This window comes from Suncus etruscus, chromosome 5, assembly GCF_024139225.1.
Source record: "Suncus etruscus isolate mSunEtr1 chromosome 5, mSunEtr1.pri.cur, whole genome shotgun sequence".
Classification (NCBI taxonomy): Eukaryota; Metazoa; Chordata; class Mammalia; order Eulipotyphla; family Soricidae; genus Suncus; species Suncus etruscus.
This window is the reverse complement of record NC_064852.1, coordinates 39,630,737-39,646,283: the sequence shown is the minus strand read 5'-3', so window position 1 is coordinate 39,646,283 and position 15,547 is coordinate 39,630,737. Positions and strand designations below refer to the sequence as shown.

At 34.7% G+C, this 15,547-nt stretch overlaps 1 protein-coding gene across 1 annotated transcript in view; it reads right to left on the bottom strand.

The window, feature by feature from the left end:
- The window catches only part of ARHGAP15 (Rho GTPase activating protein 15), a 723,932-nt gene that overhangs the window by 647,436 nt on the left and 60,949 nt on the right, over positions 1-15,547 (bottom strand). The window lies entirely within an intron of this gene.

The following is a 15,547-nucleotide window of genomic DNA, read 5'->3' as shown; positions in this document are numbered from 1 at the left end:
TCAGTCTTTTTTCACCTTGAGTATCTTAGATCCAGTAGATTTGTGAATTTAACTAAAACCCATATGTTATAAATTTGGTGTTTAACTTTGGACATTGCTAGTTTCTGAAATGTTTGAAAGAATGAATGTTTTCAGTACCAATAAGCATTAAAGAGGAGGATTTTTTTAATGTAAATTAAAATTTTGACTTGTAGTCACAGAATTTATTATTTATATAAATCTGATAAATTGTTATCAAAAGTTTTTTTAGAAAAATTTTAATATATTTTATTTTATTTAAACACCTTGATTACATACATGATTGTGTTTGTGTTTCAGTCATGTAAAGATTACCCATCACCAGTGCAACATTCCCATCACCAATGTCCCAAATCTCCTTCCTCCCCACCCAACCCCCGCCTGTACTGTAGATAGGCTTTCCATTTCCCTCATACATTCTCAATATTAGGACAGTTCAGAATGTAGTTATTTCTCTAACTAAACTCATCCCTGTTTGTGGTGAGCTTCATGAGGTGAGCTGGAACTTTTTTCTTTTGTGTCTGAAAATTATTATTGCAAGAATGTCTTTCATTTTTCTTAAAATGGAATATTATGCAGCTGTCAGGAGAGACGAAGTCATGAAATTTTCCTATACGTGGATGTACATGGAATTTATTATGCTGAGTGAAATATGTCAGAGAGAGAGAGAGAGAAAAACACAAAATGGTCTCACTCATCTAGGGGTTTTTATCAAAGTTTTAATGTATCTTCCAAACATTTCATTTTAGGCACCAGGGCAGTAGCACAGCAGTAGGGCATTTTCCTTGCAGGTGGCTGACCAGGACAGACCTCAGTTTTGATCCCTGGCATCTCATGTGGTTCCTCAAACCAGGAGCAATTTCTGAACACATAGCCAGGAGTAATCCCTGAGTGTCACTGGGTGTGGTAAAAAAAATAAAAACAAAAACAAAAAACCATTTTATTTTATTATAAAATGTGTTATATACATTCTCAGCTAAACATTGCCTTTTTTTGTTTGTTTTTGGTTTTGTTTGTTTTTGGGTCACACCTAGTGGTGTTCAGGGGTTACTCCTGGCTCTATGCTCAGAAATCGCTCCTGGCAGGCTCTGGGGACCATATGGGATGTCAGTATTCGAACCACCATCCTTCTGCATGCAAGGCAAATGTCTTACCTCCATGCTATCTCTCCAGCCTTTCATTTTAAAGAAATGTTCACTAAAAGATCCCCAAGCGGAAAAGTATGACCAATGGATAAATACTATATATTATTCAGAGCCATTTCTCATATAACTGAAAAGGAAAAGGAAAAAGCTAACTCTTGCAGGAAGAAATTTATGCAAGCTGGGGCAGGAGAGATAGCACAGTGCCTTGCACTTGGACAACCTGGGAAGAATTTGGGTTGATCCCCAGCATCCCATATGGTTTTCAGAGCCTGCCAGGAAAGATTTCTGAGCCCATAGCCAGGAGTAACTCCTGAAAGCCTCTGAGTGTGGTGCAAAACAAAACAAAACAAAAACTCATAAATAATGTATTAAAACCAATTTCTTCTTATTGTTTTCAGGATAGGTGAGATTGAAATCAGGCTTTGGTTTACTCATATCATATCCGATATACTGAGCCTGTTTTCCATGATCTTGACTCCACACAATAGGCTTCTCAGTCTCATCACACAAAGGTTAAATAGAAAGGGTGGAAAAAAATGAATAAAACTAGTTGTTTTTTATATCATCTTCTAAATTTTATTGACTTATTCATTGGTTTTTATGGCCTCACTCAGCCTTACTTAGGGGCTACTCCTGACTCTGCACTCAGAAATCACCCCCGGCAGGCTGGGGGATCATATGGGATGCTGGAAATCAAACTGGGTCCCTTCCAGGTCAGCTACACACAAAACAAACGCCCTACCAATGTGCTATCCTTCCGGTTTTCTATACCATCATCTAATCCTGTATCTTATTAATCTTTCTACTAACTAATGTTAACTACTATAAATATATCCACCGCTATTTTTACATATGTATGTACATTAACACATGTGGATTCAATTTTCCACTTAAATGTAGTTTATTTCTCTAAATGTTCTATTTTGTACTTTTTTTCTTCTTGCAATTCTTAGTTTTAATAATTTTTCAATTAGTAAACTTGCCTTCTCCTTGGAAGGGGAAATGAGGCAAATACTCCTTACAAGTAAGCTGCAAATATCAATAGGAGATATGTACTCATGTTAATGTTTATGTTCCTGTGAGATGATATTCAATATATTATTAATCCTTGTTTTTGATGACATCATGCCTCTCGTCATTTCACAGACTCAGGCTACTTATAGATACTCAAATATGCTTCCTCCATTGAAATCACATTTCTTTGAGTTACCTGTTGGTAAACTATGCTTTCATAGTAGACATAAACACTTTTATTCTTTTGTTATTCTGTGGAATTCAGAGGAGCTAACAAAATATAATGTAGCTGGGCCGGAGTGATGGCGTAGTGGTAGGGCATTAGCTTTGCACACGGCTGACCCACGATGGACCTGGGTTCAATCCCTGGCGTCCTATATGGTCCCTTAAGCCAGGAGCAATTTCTAAGCACTTAGCTAGGAGTAACCCCTGAGCATCACTATAATAATAACAAATAATAATAATAATATAGCAAGCAGAAAATTGCTATGGTCTTTGTGTATGTGAAACCATATGTAGTATTTATTTTTTATTCTAATCATGTAATCCCCTTGCTCTAAAAAATACATTTATAAAATATAGTTGGATACATTTGTTATCAAAAAACTAGATGATGGTGTCTCTTATAATTATTAAGATCATGTATAGGCGCTGGAGTGATAGTACAGTGGTAAGGTGCTTGCTTTGTACGTGGCCAACACAGGACAGACCCCAGTTCAAATTCCAGCATCCCATATGGTCTGGTCCCCTGAGCCTGCTAGGAGCGACTTCTGAGCACAGAGCTGGGAGTAACTCCTGAGCCCACCAGCTGTGACCCAAAACCAAAAAAAAAAAAAAGAACAAAAAGAAATAAAATTAAAAAGATCATGTATAATTTTAGAGAAACAATTAAGTTATTATAATAAGGTAAATTTAGGACCAAAATAAATTCTTAAAAATGAATCATTTTCTAAATTATGCATGCTTAGGAAATGCCAGACAAACTTTAAATGCCCATTCTAGTTTTTGAAATATTTTCTAAATTGCCATTAAAGACCTATTTGAATCAAGAGAGATTAGTAATTTGTTCATATTGAATGCCAGGAAGTACTGTTGTGAATACAGGCAGGGGTTGTGGGAGGAGGAACATGGGGGCACTGATTGTAAGAATGTTGCATTGGTGAAAGGGGGTGTTCTTTTTTATAACCAAAACCCAACTATAAACATATTTGCAATCATGATGCCTAAATAAAGATTTTTTTTTAAAAGAATGGTGACAGTGGGATACCCAGAGAGCACTTGTTTATTACCTTATGTTGAAGGCAAAAGACAAGACTGGGATCAGAAGACAAACTTTTTATTAAAAAAATTCATTTTTAAATAAATTATTTAGTTAAATAATTATGAAATACTCAGTTACAATGGACAAACTTTAATTAATGATGACAATTGTGAAAGATAAGCCTGTAATTATGATTAGTGACACTGCAATTTTTTATGTAACAAATTCATGCTCTTCTCAGATAAAGTAGAACTGAAAATAATGGGTTTTCATTTCCACTACCCTACTAAAAAACATGTCAAAACATGTCTTCATAAATGGAAATAAACTGAGTCTAAAGCTTTCACCAAAGTATGAAAAGGGTTTGACATTTTTCTCTTTTTATTGGTTTATGTGATGATAGTCTTCATTTTGATCTGAAAAATGCTCTTGCTCTCTTTTTCTTGTACTATGTAAAATACTGGTGATCCCAATAACTGTGCAATGAAAATAATTCTTTTTTATAAATATTGTTTAGATAATTTATTTATGTTAGTTATGAATTTAGTGCTACAAAGTTACCATATCTCACTATTACTAAAGTGTCTAAAATGCTCTACTAATGTCTTTCTGTTATGTCTAGCATACCACTTCAATTTACCCCAAATCCTGTCCCCTGTTTGTAATTTAGACAGAAGTTCTAATATCTTTCAGTGTTGTTCATCCTTTCTTTTCTTTTTTTTTTTCTGCCACACCCTTTTGATGCTCAGGGATTACTCCTGGCTAAGCGCTCAGAAATTGCCCCTGGCTTGGGGGAACCGTATGGGACGACAGGGGATCGAACCACGGTCCTTCCTTGGCTAGCGCTTGCAAGGCAGACACCTTACCTCTAGTGCCTCCTTGCCGGCCCCATCCTTTCTTTTTTTAATATTATAAAGATGAGTGGGATTACCTGGTAAATTGTCCTGTGTCTGATTTATTTTTGCTTAACATGATATTCTCCAGCTCTACAACATTGTAGCATACTGAGTTTTTTTCCCTTTAGAATTACATAGTAATCTATTGTATATACATACTTCACCTTCTTTATTCATTGCATATCTGGCTTGTTTCTATAATTTGGCCTTTTCATGAAGCACTGAAATAGATATGCATACATCTTTTCAAATTAATGTTTTATTATTTAGGAAGGTAGATACCAATAAATAGAATTGTTGAGTCAGAGGAAAGCTGCAATTTTATTTTTAATAAATTTATATAGGGCCAGAGAGATAGCATGGTGGTAAGGCGTTTGCCTTTCATGCAGAAGGACGGTAGTTCAAATTCCGGCATCACATATGGTCCCCTGTGTTTGCCAGTGGCAATTTCTGAGCATAGAACCAGGAGTCACCCCTGAGCGCTGCCGGGTGTGACCCAAACACCAAAATAAGTACATAAATAAATAAATAACAATAAAAATAAAATAAATTTATATAATAATCTTCATACATTGAACAAGAAAACACTTCTATCAATAACAAATGAGGGTTCATTTTTTACCACATTCCTGTCAATAATGATTGTTTCAAGTCTTTTGATATATGGTATTATCACTGATGTGAGATGATTTGAATTTCAAAACAGTAAGTGGTAATGAAAACTTTTTCTTATACCTCTATTTCCTTTTCAGGAAAAGTACCTACTTATCCCCGTTACCTATTTGTTTGATAGGACTAATTTTTGTTATTATTTTGAGCATTTTGGAGCCTTATGTATTTGGGCTATTTATCCTTTATGTACTTTTTGTACAATATGGAAACATTTTCTGTCATTCAATAGAATAGCTTTTTTATTCCTGGCTTTGCTTTCAGAAATCACCACTAAAGGTGCAGGGGGGACCTGAGATGCCAAAAATTGAAGCTAAATTGGCCTAATGCAAGGCAAGCATCTTACTCGTAGTACAATTTCTGGACCCAGAGTATGTTTAAATTTTAGTCTGTTTTTAAAAGAAACTTTACTTATTTATTTAGTTTTGGTTTTTGGGTCACATTCCGGAGGCACTCAGGAATTACCCCTGGTTCTGTGCTCAGAAATTGCTCCTGGCAAGCATGGGGGGGGGGGAACTATGGGATGCCGGGATTAGAAACATTGTTTGTCTGTCCTGGATCAGCTGAGTGCAAGGCAAGTGTTGTGCTATATCTCTGGCCCCAATATAAAACATATTTAATGAGATTCTGTCTAAGTTGTTTATTTTTATATTTGCTATCTTTATAGAAAAATAACTTGGAGAAAAATCCCACTGGTGCTAAGGGCTTACTTTCCTCAGAAAACATCTCTGGTGGTATTGGGAGACAATTTGGAATGCCCAGGATTGCAAGGCAAGCACCCATCCACTGTACTATTTCTCCAGATCCCATAGCAAAATAATTTGACACGTCTTATGTCCAAAACATGTCGAATTCTGCCAAAACTTTTTTCTATGCCATCTATGGATTCTGGACTAATCTCAAAATTGTTAGTATACTTTGAATGGACTGTATATGTTGTCAGATTCAGACAGTTTCATTTGTTTAAATATGAAGATACAGTTTTATAAAAACGGAGGGGCAATATGGGATGCATGCTGGGAACAGGGGTGGAGGGAGGACAATATTGGTGGTGAAATGCCCCTGATTCAATGACACTATGTACCTAAAATACTACTGTGATTTGTAAAATCACAGTGGATTTGTAATCCACTTTGGTCAAAATAAAAATTATTAATCCTAAAAAAACAAGAGATTTTTATTTCTTCACTTCATACATGTAGCTCTTTTATTAAAGAGTAAGTAAGTGTCCATATATCTGTGGTCTTGATTTTATTTCATTGGTTGAGAATCTTACCGTACTTACACAATTTGGGTTGCTAGAGTTTGATGGTACAATTTAAATCTAGGAAATGGAATACCACCTACCTTCTATTTGTCATAAGAACTTTGACTTTTTAGAGCAAATGGGGTGTTCTGAGTCCATATAAACTTCAGTAGAATTTGTTCTAAGTCTCTGGAGGATATTATAGGAATTGACTGAATTTGTATACTGCTTGACGGTGCTCATGAATCTTCCTTGTGAAAGCTCAGAAGACCATATTTTGTTCTGGGCTTAAAATCTTGGTAGACATCATGCAATTTAAGCACCCTACCCTCTGCACTAATACCCTAGTCTGGTAGTCATTTTGACAATATTAATTTTTTTAATCCATGAATGTAGGAGATCAGTTTTTCCTTTTTTTAGTGTCATTCTCTTATTTCTTTGAATAGTGACAAAATTATAGTACATAAATTATTCATATCCTTTTATTAAGTTAATTCCTAAGTATTTGATGTTTAAAATTACTATTTTATTCTGTTGAGGTTTGGAAGATTTAAGATACAACCAATGGTGCACAGGAATTATTATTCAGAAATAATTCTATTAGTGCTCAAAGGAGGTCCTGGGAGTCTCTGGAGGTCCTCGGTATGCATAACAATGGATCAATTTACAAGAGCAAACAATCTCTCAGGCCTCAGACACCATTTTAAAAATGATTTCTCTTTCATTTACTTTTTAGAAAAAATTTTACTAAAATTTTTACTAAATTTACTTCAAATAATGAAGTAAAGCTCTTGTTGCAAATATTAATATAAAAAATCTTTGTATGTAGTCGCCTGATTCTGTGATGTATTAGTTTTTGTTTCTAAGATAATTCATGAATTTTTAGGAATTTCTATGTATATTACCAGGTCACCTACAAACAATGATAACTTCTTTCCAAACATCTATCTCTTTAATTTTATTTTTTTTTAAATAAATCACCATGGAATATAATACATTTTTTTTGTTTTGGGGCCAAACCTGGTGATGCTCAGGGGTCCGTCCTAGGTCAGCCATGTGCATGGCAAATGCCCTACCACTGTGCCACTGCTCTGTGACCCCAAGAAAGTTTTTAATAGTTAAATTTTGGTAATACAATGTTCCAATAGCAACCCCTTAACTAGTGCTCTCTTGCCACTATCAATTTTCCCAGCTACCCTCCCATCTGCCAACCCCCAACCCAGTCTTTTTCTCTGACAGACATCTCTCTCTTTCCCTCTTTTTCATTCTCTTCTTTTCTTTCTTTTTGGTACTGTTGTTTACAATATTGTTACAATAAAATACAATCATTCATTTCCTTTAAATACCCAATTTTGTCCATAATACTCAACTATTATTATCATAGAGATCCCTTTTCTGTCTTCTCTGTCTTACTGCATTTCCCACCCATTGTTTCGATTGTATTTGGGTATTATTCTCATATGACAGGGTTGTTATTGTATTATTATTTTTCCTGAAGATGAATATCATAATTCTATATATGTCTGTCATTATTATAAGGAATATGCAAACCAAAACCATAATGCAATATCACTTCACACCACAGAGATTGGAATACATTAAAAATATCAGGAATAAGGGCCGAAGAGGTGGCATAAGCATCTGCCTTGCCTGTGCTAGCCTAGGACAGACCGCAGTTTGATCCCCTTGTGTTCCATATCGTCCTTCAAGCCAGGAGCGATTTCTGAGCACGCAGCCAGGCGTAATCCCTGAGCATCACTGGTGTGGCCCAAAACCAAAACAAACAAACAAACAAAAAGACTATAGATATAGATAGATAGATATAGATATAGATATAAAGATGTATAAAGGTACAGTATTTTCCAGCGTATAAGACGACTTTTGAAACAAAAAAAAAGTCAACCGAAAATCGGGGGTCATCTTATATGCCGAGTATATTCCAAAAAATAATTCAATATGCCGCTAAACGAAAATTGTCTAAATATTGCCACAAAACGAATTTTCCAACTCGATCCTGCACCAATCACTGCAAGGCTGCTCGAACCACCTCTCTAACTCAGCCAATCCAAGCAAGCTTTTTATGCATGCAAATTAGATGATGTTCTGGACCTGAATCTACACTGTCAAAAGCCTGCTCAGATTGGCCAGAGTCAGAAAGGAAGTCTATTGCAGTATAACCTTTGAACCTTTGCTTGTTGTGATTGGCTCACTGTGGTACATACAGTTGCAGCACAGGAACGTTCTGTCTGATACAGTGAATATTGGCCTAAACCTATGTTTTAACTGCAAAATTAGAGGGTCGGAAAATACGCTGGAAAAAATGGTGTGTGTGTGTGTGTGTGTGTGTGTGTGTGTGTGTGTGTGTGTGTGTGTGTAAGGAATGATTAATGCTGACAATGATGTCATAGAAAAGAACTCTCATTCACTACTGGTGTGGATGTTTACTGGTCCAGACTTTTTAGAAAACAATATGGACTCTCCTCAAAAAAACAAAACAAAACAAAACAAACAAAAAAAAAACAGGCAATTAAGCTTCTGTTTAATCCAGCAATGCTACTTCTAGGAATATAGTCTAGTGGACCCAAAACACAATATGGAAAATTTTTATGTTCATTGCATCACTATACAATAACTAGAATCTAAAAACAACCCAAGTGCCACAAAAACAAAGGTGTGGAAAAAGAAAAAGTAGTGCATGTAGACAATGAAATACTATGCAGGTGTTAAAAATGAAATGAAATTGATAGGCATATAGAGTATTATGATGAATAAATGGGTCAGAGCATGTGGAACAAACAGAACTAATTTCTTTTCTTTTTGGGGGGATGTGTTTGGGTCACATCAAGAGAAACTCAGTGGTTACTCCTAGAACTGTGCTCAAAAATTTCTCCTGGCAGGCTCAGGGAACCATATGAAATGTCAGGGATCTAACCAGAGTCCATCTCAAATCGACCACGTGCAAGGCAAATGCTCTACCACTGTGCTATCCCACTGACCCCCAAGATTTTATTTTCTTACCTGATTGTTACAGTAAGGATTTGCAGAACTGCATTATAAAATAACAGAGAGTGGATATTCGGTTTTTTGCTTAAATTTAAGTTTTTAGGTTCTGTTTTTATTTTTTTTTTGTTTTGTTTGTTTGTTTCTTTGTTTGTGAGCCACACTCTGTGACTCTCATGGGTTCCTCCTGGCTATGAGCTCAGAAATTGCTCCTGGCTTGGGGACAATATGGTGACCAGGTGGTTCAGCCACATGAAAGGCAAATGCCCTACTGCTAATTGCTCTGGCCCTGGTTTTTCAGGGTTTTGCACATGAGTATAATTTGGCAGTGGGCTTGTTTGAAATAGCTAATAGTGTCTTGTGGTAAGTTTCTCCTATCCCTATTGATTGGAGATTTTTACTATAAATATATAATGAATCTTGTCAGAAGCTCTCTATATAAATATATATGTATATATATACATACATCTATATGATACAATTATCTTTATATCTTACTGGTTTAGCATATTTAATTAATTTGTGTAATTCAACAATCCTGGTATTCTTGCAATATTCCCACTAGTGCATAGGTATATGCTTAATTTTATATATTTGGTTTTTCTCATTAAGAATCTTTGTGTTGACATACATCAAAGATTGGTGCCTTTAATATTATTTTGTAATGATATCTTTGATTTGAAATTCATAAACTCAGCTAGAAAATATACCAGTTATTTGATATTTGAAAGAGCTTTAGCAGATAGATAGAAAATCTGTGAAATTTTGATATAATTCACTATTGAAAGATACAGACATAGGCTTTTTTGTTAGTGGCTAGTTTTTTTTGTTGTTGTTTTGTTTTGTTCTGTTTGGAGGCCACACCTAGTAGCACTCAGTGGTTACTCCTAGTTCTGTGATCAGAAATTACTCAATTAATCAAACCTGGGTTGGCCTCATGCAAGGCAAATGCCCTACTCACGGTACTATTGCTCTGGCACCCAGTAACTTTTTTAATTACTGATTTAATTTTTTTCTTACTTGTAACTGCTTTGTTCAGTTTTTCTTAGGAGGAGGTCGCATTTATTTCTATTCCTATATAAGTAGGAATTTATTTCCTCTAGGTTCTCCAGTCAATTGCTTAAAGTTGTTCAATTGCTCATGATTTTTTATATTTGTGAAATATATCAAGCAATTCACTATCTTTTATCTGATAGAATATCTTTCAGTTTTTTTTCCTTATTCCCTTAAACTTTAGAATATAGGTAATCTTGGTTATTTTTAGAAAACCCATTATTCAAATTTTACATTTTAAAAAATGTTTTTATTTTATTTATGTATTTATTTATTTAATTTTGCTTTTGGGGCCACACTCTGTGACACTCAGAGGTTATTCGTGGCTATGCACTCAGAAATGGCTCCTGGCTGGGGGAACCACATGTGACACTAGGGATTGAACCTAGGTCCATCCTAGATCGGCCGTGTGTAAGGCAAATGTCCTATTGCTGTGCTATCACTTTTTTTTATATTACATTTTTATATTTGTTTACATTTTAAAAAATTTCTATATTGTCTATATCTACCCAATTTTTTGTTGTTAATTCATATGTCCTACTTACTTTTGAATCAATCTAGTTTCTTAAGTTTTAAGGTGATTTTTTTTAGCTTTTTCTTATGTCCTGATATAAACCTGTATTGCTATAAATATCCCCCTTAATTTTGTTTTTGCTATGTTTCATATGTTCTGATAGTTAGTTTTATAATTTATATTTCAATTAAGTGAATATCCTTATTTCTTCTTTGATATACCTATATAACAAAATGTTTTTTTTTTTTTTGTATTTAAGTTCTGTAATTTCCCCAACTTTAGGGGATGTTCTTAATGTAATTTGAAAACCTAATTTATATGATGCGTTTTTGTGTTTTTATAAATCTTTAAATTCTGTAGCAGTGTTTGGTCTATCCTGAAAAATGTTTCACATATAATGCAGAAGAATATATATTTGGCTTTTGAGTGGTAGAGCATCCTGTGTATCCTATTATCAATTCTTTCAATTCCTCATTTAGGACTCCCGTTTTATTACTGATGTTCTGCCTAATGGATGTGTCAAATGATGAAAATGATATATCAATGTATCTTCTCAGTCTCTTAGGATTTGTTGTTGTTGTTTTGTTGGTTTTTTGGTTTTTGGGCCACACCCGGTGACGCTCAGGGGTTATTCCTGGCTATGCACTCAGAAATCGCTCTTGGCTCGGGGGACCATATGGAACACTAGGGAATCGAACCTCCGTCTGTCCTAAGTCAGCCACATGGAAGGTAAACTCCCTACCGCTGAGCCACTGCTCTGTCCCCATCTCTTAGTTGTTCAATAAACTTTGCTGCTTTATATTTTAGTGGCTCTAGATACTAGTTAAAACCTCTTAATCTATTTATTCCTTAATTAGTTATAATGTGTATCTCTATTACATTATTTTCCTTAGCTTGAATGAATTTCAATCTGATGTAATTAAGCTGTTCTTGATTTTTTTTTTAGTCCACCATTAGCCTATATGACTCTTTTCTAATCTTTTATTCTGATCCTACTGGGGAAGCACCTCTTTGTGTTTGAAGAATTTTCTTTAATTTTTTGGAAGCAACTACTATGTCTTACCTTTAATTTTTTGGGTTTTATTTTCTCCTTTATTATATATTGTGGAGTCCTTGATTTAAGTGTACTGTTCTTTCATTGTCTGTCATTAGAATTTAGTTTAAATGGTTTTTCTAGTTTATTACTATCTGGATAACTTAATATAATCAATTGTGCTTTTATAATTTAATTTTATTTCAGGCAATGGGAAGGAAGAATTGCTCAATAGTAATAGATTTTTGTTGTGGTTGTTGCATGTATTAATTTCAAATATGTGTTTTTTAATTTTATTAAAGAGAGATACAGAGAAAAAGAGAGAGGAGAGAGGGACAAGAAAGAGAGAGGTAAGAGGAAAAGAGGGAAGGGAGAGAGAAATAGAAGGAAGAGAGTGTCAGAAGAGAGAAAGAGAGGATCAAATGTGTGTTTTTATAGAATATAATCTAATTTATTTATGCATTTTATGGCTTCTAAACTCTTTACTATTACCCCTAGTACCTTCAAAGATCTATGCAATGTTCTTCTTCTCATATTTCCTGGCTCATTTCCTTATCTAGATTATGTGTAATTTTTATAATTTTTTATTTTCACCTTCAAACCTTTGTACTTGCTATTCCTTCTGTTCACATCGTATTTTTCTAGTTACTTTACAAATTGCAAATCTCACTGTACTTTCAAAGAGCATTTTTGTCTTAGTTTGAATTAGACACTCGGTCCCTCAGAGAAATTTGTTGTTCTGCTTGTCAAAACATGTTTTTTTGTTTGCACTCAAGTATGATGACTTTCTTATTTTCTTATTTAGTGCTTCTCTTCACCTCCAGACTTTTAGCTTCTCTTGATAGTGAATTTTGCATATCATTGCACAGCACCTAGTAGAGGAATGTCTTCAACAAGTATGGAATTAATAAACACTTCTATTTAAAGAGAGCTAGAACTCTTCTAACAAAACTATTTTGGAAATGTTTTCTTTGAGCTATTAAAAATATAATATTCATGCCCAACCATTTGAAGTTTTGGAAAGATGTTATTTCAGAATATCTAATCTAACCTAACTGTAGTAGAATTTTGTAATACTTAAAGAGCTTATATATACATATATATATATATATATATAATTTTTTAAATCACAATCTGATCAATAAAATTATTTCTCCAAAGCTAATGCTCTTTGTTTAAACATAAAAAAATATTTTATGCACACAATGCCTTTTCTACTAAAAGCCTTCCCAAGTATTAATTAATCCACAAAATGATATCTGGCTCCAAAAGGTAAAATCTGTGACTTAAAGTTTATCTGCAAAAGCCAAAGCTTGATTTATTTGCCTCCAAGCCATGGCAACTTTCTGAGTTCTGTCCTCCAAATCCTCAGAGCTCAGGAGGTAGCAGATGATTCTTTAAAACCTGCCACAAGGCTTTTGAATCCTGCAGGGTTATCCATAGATATATTTTATAGTATTTTAATAAAAAAATAAAGAAGGTAAAGATTTAGCATGTTATGGATAGGATTGCTTTTCTTGTGCATTATTTTAGGGGTAAAGGGAAAGTACCCTAAAAATCATTAGATCTTACAAAGTTTTATGATATACTTAAGGGCAGAATATATATATTTGTATATTTGATATTTCATGTTTAATATATTTTCTGGGTGAAAACATTGGTGCCACATTTCTCAAAATTAATTTTTTACATTAAAAGCATATGATTTTGTATGATATGCAGCACTGATGATAATACCTAATAGAAGAACTGGTGTTTTTCATTAGAGATTTTGTATCTACCATAGTAATTTATTACTGTCAATAATCTTCTGTTAAATACAATTTATCCCATTAGTCTTTATTAAAAGAAATTAAAGGTAAGTATGTCCTGCCAAAGAATAGTAACCATTAAGTCAGATTATATTTTTGGAATACAGGAGATTTTCTTCTAGTGGCTAGAGCAATCTAGTATAATAGGTAGGACATTTAATTTGCACATGTCTGACCTGGGTTGATCCTTGGCACCCCAGTGATATTTACTGTGTAGCACCAGAAATAATCCCTGAGCCCTGAATCAGGAGTGGTCCACAGGCACTACTAGGGTGTGACCCAATAACCAAAAATTTAGCTATAAACTTACTTATATGTGAGCACATATACTTTTATTCCTATTTTTATATTGTTTGGATGTGGGACCTGTTTCTGTTTTCTTTGTCCACCCCCAAATACACTGACAATATAAAGTAGCACCATTTCTCCCTGCAAAGGCACACTAAATAAGGGGAAATCTTACATATAAAAAGAGCTCTTATCTACTAGAGATAAGAACTCATACTTGTTTACAATACAAGGATATCTCCCACCTTGAAAATATGTCACTGGGACCCAACTTAGACCTCAGGTGATTAGACACCATCCGTCCAGCCTTGAACCCTGGATCCCAGAAATAGAATTGACACAGTTCTTCACAACAGCTACAGGAAACAAATCCCATCCGGGACATCCTTAATACCACTGGGCCACCAACAAGTGCCAGCTCTAATATGATATCCTGACAACAAGAAAATGGGAACAACTTGACCTAAGAACAGGTTATCCTACCTCACCAGCTAACGATAAGACAAAATCAGAAGACTTGTCACCCTTTGGTTGGTCCAAAAGCCAGATCGCGATTTACAGATGACTGTCTGCTAGAACCATGATTGGAATGAATATATCCCTAGTCTAGGGTTTGAACTACGACCCACACAACAACCATGATCCAAAGTTCCAAAGGTCAGGCAGAGACAATTACAACGGAATGGGGCTTCTGAAAACACAATGAAAGACGCTATCCTAAATTTCATCTCAGAATCAGTGCAAAGACCAAGACCACCAACCACAGAAGATGGATTAAAATGACACTGAGGGAACAGAACTTCTAGAACCACAAGAAAGACTTCATAAGTCCCACTCCTGGACCTGTGCAGATACTGAGATCTCTAGATACAGAGGTCTTATTTCATCACCCAGGACAGAGCAGAAGTTTTCCAAACACCACGAAAGCACCACCGGTAGAGTAAATGAACCTGAACGGAGTCTATAGTTAATCCCGTGACAATATACCCCAAGTGTGGAGAAACCCCATAATGCTTAGGCCAAGTGAATTCCTTTTCGAATGACCCCAATATTTACTGTGCCAGTGCAGGAGGGAAAAAAAAACCAAAAAGCACAAAACATTTTTTATTTTTTATATATTATATATTCTTTTTCTTCATTAATTATTATTACTATTTTTATTTTTATTTACCTATCTACTTTTTGTCTATTTCTTTGTTTTGGTGTGGTTATTGAAGTTGTTGTCCCCATTTATATTTATATTGTTTTCTTTCTTTTCTTTCTTTAGGTGCTCTGCCATGTTTTTTAACTCAAGACCATGGCTTTTTTTTTTGTGGTGCCTATCGTTATCACTGGAGTACACTGGATATTTGACACTTCTTTTTGTACTGTTGGAGTGTTTCACCTTCTTTTTCTTCTTCGTCTCTCAAACCAACGATGAGAATTCCGCCCATTTTCGGCGTATTAGACTTTTACCCCAGTTTATTACTTTTCTCTTCTTCAAATAAAGCCACATAACTTGAACTATGTAGTCCTTCCTCCCAGTTAGAGGGGAAAATAAGGGAGGCACCAAGACCAAGACTACTAAGTAGTAAGCTAGGTACAGAGGGGACCACATAT